Below are 5,000 nucleotides of genomic sequence, written 5' to 3' on the forward strand. Positions count from 1 at the left end.
AAAATTTCAGGCGTGTGTCAGACTTCCAGGCGGGGGCAGCCGCCGGAGGTGTACCTGGGACGCTTCCAGGAGCCCGGGGAAGATTTTCTGGAAGAGTCCTTGGGACTTAGTGCAATTTTTAGAAAATCTCGATTTTGTGAAAAATGTCACATTTCCCCTACTACCACCACAGGGGGGGCGTCAATATGTTGTAAAGCACCCAAGGGCAGTGACCTAAATGCGGGTAAAGTTTGCGGTGCACGGGGGGAAAGTTGAATTTTTGGATGAAAATGCGTATTTTCATACTTTGAAAATTTCAGGCGTGTGTCGGACTTCCAGGCGGGGGCAGCCGCCAGAGGCGTACCGGGACGCTTCCAGGAGCCTGGGGAAGATTTTCTGAAAGTGTCCTTGGGACTTAGAAATATTTTGAGAAAATCTCGATTTTGTGAAAAAATGTCACATTTCCCCTACTTCCACCACAGGGGGGCGTCAATATGTTGTAAAGCACCCCAGGGCAGTGACCTAAATGCGGGTGAAGTTTGCGGTGCACGGGGGGAAAGTTGAATTTTTGGATGAAAATGCGTATTTTCATACTTTGAAAATTTCAGGCGTGTGTCGGACTTCCAGGCGGGGGCAGCCGCCAGAGGCGTACCGGGGACGCTTCCAGGAGCCTGGGGAAGATTTCATGAAAGTGTCCTTGGGACTTAGAAATATTTTGAGAAAATCTCGATTTTGTGAAAAATGTCACATTTCCCCTACTTCCACCACAGGGGGGCGTCAATATGTTGTGAGGTACCCCAGGACAGTGACCTAACTGTGGGTAAAGTTTGCGGGGCACGGGCGGAAAGTCGAATTTTGGATGAAAATGCATTATTTTCATACTTTGAAAATTCCAGGCGTGTGTCAGACTTCCAGGCGGGGGCAGCCGCTGGAGGCGTACCGAGGACGCTTCCAGGAGCCTGGGGAAGATTTTCTGAAAGTGTCCTTGGGACTTAGAAATATTTTGAGAAAATCTCGATTTTGTGAAAAAATGTCACATTTCCCCTACTTCCACCCCAGGGGGGCGTCAATATGTTGTGAGGTACCCCAGGACAGTGACCTAACTGTGGGTAAAGTTTGCGGGGCACGGGCGGAAAGTCGAATTTTGGATGAAAATGCATTATTTTCATACTTTGAAAATTTCAGGCGTGTGTCAGACTTCCAGGCGGGGGCAGCCGCCGGAGGCGTACCGAGGACGCTTCCAGGAGCCTGGGGAAGATTTTCTGAAAGTGTCCTTGGGACTTAGAAAAATTTTGAGAAATTTCCGATTTTGTGAAAAATGTCACATTTCCCCTACTTCCACCCCAGGGGGGCGTCAATATGTTGTAAAGCACCCCAGGGCAGTGACCTAAATGAGGGTGAATTTTGCGGTGCACGGGCGGAAAGTCGAATTTTTGGATGAAAATGCGTATTTTCATACTTTGAAATTCCAGGCGTGTGTCAGACTTCCAGGCGGGGGCAGCCGCTGGAGGCGTACCGAGGACGCTTCCAGGAGCCTGGGGAAGATTTTCTGAAAGTGTCCTTGGGACTTAGAAATATTTTGAGAAAATCTCGATTTTGTGAAAAAATGTCACATTTCCCCTACTTCCACCCCAGGGGGGCGTCAATATGTTGTGAGGTACCCCAGGACAGTGACCTAACTGTGGGTAAAGTTTGCGGGGCACGGGCGGAAAGTCGAATTTTGGATGAAAATGCATTATTTTCATACTTTGAAAATTTCAGGCGTGTGTCAGACTTCCAGGCGGGGGCAGCCGCCGGAGGCGTACCGAGGACGCTTCCAGGAGCCTGGGGAAGATTTTCTGAAAGTGTCCTTGGGACTTAGAAAAATTTTGAGAAATTTCCGATTTTGTGAAAAATGTCACATTTCCCCTACTTCCACCCCAGGGGGGCGTCAATATGTTGTAAAGCACCCCAGGGCAGTGACCTAAATGAGGGTGAATTTTGCGGTGCACGGGCGGAAAGTCGAATTTTTGGATGAAAATGCGTATTTTCATACTTTGAAAATTTCAGGCGTGTGTCAGACTTCCAGGCGGGGGCAGCCGCCGGAGGCGTACCGGGGACGCTTCCAGGAGCCTGGGGAAGATTTTCTGAAAGTGTCCTTGGGACTTAGAAATATTTTGAGAAAATCTCGATTTTGTGAAAAAATGTCACATTTCCCCTACTTCCACCCCAGGGGGGCGTCAATATGTTGTAAGGCACCCCAAGGCAGTGACCTAAGTGGGGGTGAAGTTTGCGGTGCACGGGGGGAAAGTTGAATTTTTGGATGAAAATGCGTATTTTCATACTTTGAAAATTTCAGGCGTGTGTCGGACTTCCAGGCGGGGGCAGCCGCCAGAGGTGTACCGGGGACGCTTCCAGGAGCCTGGGGGAGATTTTCTGGAAGAGTCCTTGACACTTAGAAAAATTTTGAGAAAATCTCGATTTTGTGAAAAATGTCACATTTCCCCTACTTCCACCCCAGGGGGGCGTCAATAGTTGTAAGGCACCCCAAGGCAGTGACCTAAGTGGGGGTGAAGTTTGCGGTGCACGGGGGGAAAGTTGAATTTTTGGATGAAAATGCGTATTTTCATACTTTGAAAATTTCAGGCGTGTGTCGGACTTCCAGGCGGGGGCAGCCGCCAGAGGTGTACCGGGGACGCTTCCAGGAGCCTGGGGGAGATTTTCTGGAAGAGTCCTTGACACTTAGAAAAATTTTGAGAAAATCTCGATTTTGTGAAAAATGTCACATTTCCCCTACTTCCACCCCAGGGGGGCGTCAATATGTTGTAAGGCACCCCAAGGCAGTGACCTAAGTGGGGGTGAAGTTTGCGGTGCACGGGGGAAAGTTGAATTTTTGGATGAAAATGCGTATTTTCATACTTTGAAAATTTCAGGCGTGTGTCGGACTTCCAGGCGGGGGCAGCCGCCAGAGGTGTACCGGGGACGCTTCCAGGAGCCTGGGGGAGATTTTCTGGAAGAGTCCTTGACACTTAGAAAAATTTTGAGAAAATCTCGATTTTGTGAAAAATGTCACATTTCCCCTACTTCCACCCCAGGGGGGCGTCAATATGTTGTAAGGCACCCCAAGGCAGTGACCTAAGTGGGGGTGAAGTTTGCGGTGCACGGGGGGAAAGTTGAATTTTTGGATGAAAATGCGTATTTTCATACTTTGAAAATTTCAGGCGTGTGTCGGACTTCCAGGCGGGGGCAGCCGCCAGAGGTGTACCGGGGACGCTTCCAGGAGCCTGGGGGAGATTTTCTGGAAGAGTCCTTGACACTTAGAAAAATTTTGAGAAATTTCCGATTTTGTGTAAAAATCACCCATTTCCCCTACTTCCACCCTAAAGGGGCGTCAATATGTCGTAAGGCGCCCCTAGACAGTGACCTAAGTGGGGGTGAAGTTTGGGTCTGCTGGGTGGAAAACTGAAAAAAAGCGATTTTGTGACTTTGAGAACAAACAGAGAGCTCAAAACTTTGAAAAACGTCAGACCGCTGTCAGACTTCCAGGCGGGGGAAAGCTCTGAGGTTGTACCGAGGACACTTCCATGGCCCCCGGATTGATTTTCAAGAAAGAGTCCTTGGGACTTTGAAATTTTCCGGCGAGCTGTTTTTGGCTTCCGGGAGCCGTAGAACTTTGGGAAATCGATTCCGCTCACCGGTTCAGGGTGTTTCGAGCTAGTCCAGGTCCCAGCTACGCCGCCTGGCCTCCAAATTTCGCAAATTCGAAAAAAAAAAAAATAGAACCGGAATGAGGAAATTTCTGGCCGCCGGATCCGCCGCACGGCTCCAGGAGGTCGGACACTTTTTGACTTTGTTCCCTTAAAGTGGGGGTCGGTGTCTCACCATGCAAATACCCAGTTTTGCACACCAGCTGCAGGATATAGGAGAGAGAGGTACCTCTCGGCCCCGACCAAAATCCGTTGTTTTCGTGGTTCCTCGACTCGGGTAGGCGGTTTGGCGAGTACCCCCCTTTTGCATGGAAGTTCGCACTCGCGCCGAGACCAGGCTTCCGCGGCTCCAGGGGGACTTTTGCCGGTTGTCCGTCCCGAGTCCGAGACGCGTTTCCTGGGTCGCCCGAGCCCGAACGGACCCTCCCCACGTGGGTTCCTGTCCTCTGAGGGCGACGGTCGTCAGAAGGGGGGCAGATCCAGAGTCCTCGTCCGCAGGAGGGCTCTGGGAGGGCGGATCGCTCCTTCTGACTTTGTCCCCTCGGAGCGGGCTCGGCGTTTCTCTGTGTCGGATGTCTCCCGCTTCCGCGCCAACGGGGAGACCTATGAGAGAATCGCACCGCGACCCGGCTTCCGTCTCGAGGGCGCCCGGAGCGCGCCGGACACTCGCTTCCAGGACTCCAGGGGCACGTTTCTTCCCCGTCTCCCCCGAGGGGAAGAACGGAGGCAGGGGTTCCACCCGAGCCCCTGCCCTTTCTTCCGATCGATCTGGCTCAGCGCTCCCGGGTGGGGAGGTGGTGCCGCTCGCTCGGCCCGGGCTTTGGAGCCCGCGTCGGTTTACGGCGGGCGGTCTCCTTCCTCTGTTACCCCCCCCCGGGTTTCAGGCACTCGTCCTTGGGCGCGCACGCCGGCGGTCGCCCTCCCGTCTACGGACGGAGGCGGCCGAGCTGTGGGGAGTTTGACCCGAACCGTGGTACGGCAGCGGTCCGACGACCCGCACGGGCGAACGGAGGGGCGCCCACCCACCTCGGCGTGGGGGCCCGCCGTCCGAATCGCTCCCCGCGCGGGGCAGCACAACGATCTTCTCCGAGGGCGGCCCTTTGACTTTCAGATGCGCAGCTCGTCCGCGGAGGCCCGCGCCGCACCCCAGCGTCCGAAGGGCGGCCTCCGCGGTGGGCATCGGCGAGAGCGGCGGCGGTGGGTGGCGCTTCCACGCCACCGCCGAGCTCCGCGTTTTCCAGTCTTTTCCCGAGCCCCTACGATAGTGGGGGGATGACAGACGTGCGGGGAGGCGGGCGAGTGGGTTCTCACCGTGCGGTGTGCCCCGCGGCCGAA

This window comes from Ranitomeya variabilis, unplaced genomic scaffold, assembly GCF_051348905.1.
Source record: "Ranitomeya variabilis isolate aRanVar5 unplaced genomic scaffold, aRanVar5.hap1 Scaffold_231, whole genome shotgun sequence".
NCBI classification, from domain to species: domain Eukaryota; kingdom Metazoa; phylum Chordata; class Amphibia; order Anura; family Dendrobatidae; genus Ranitomeya; species Ranitomeya variabilis.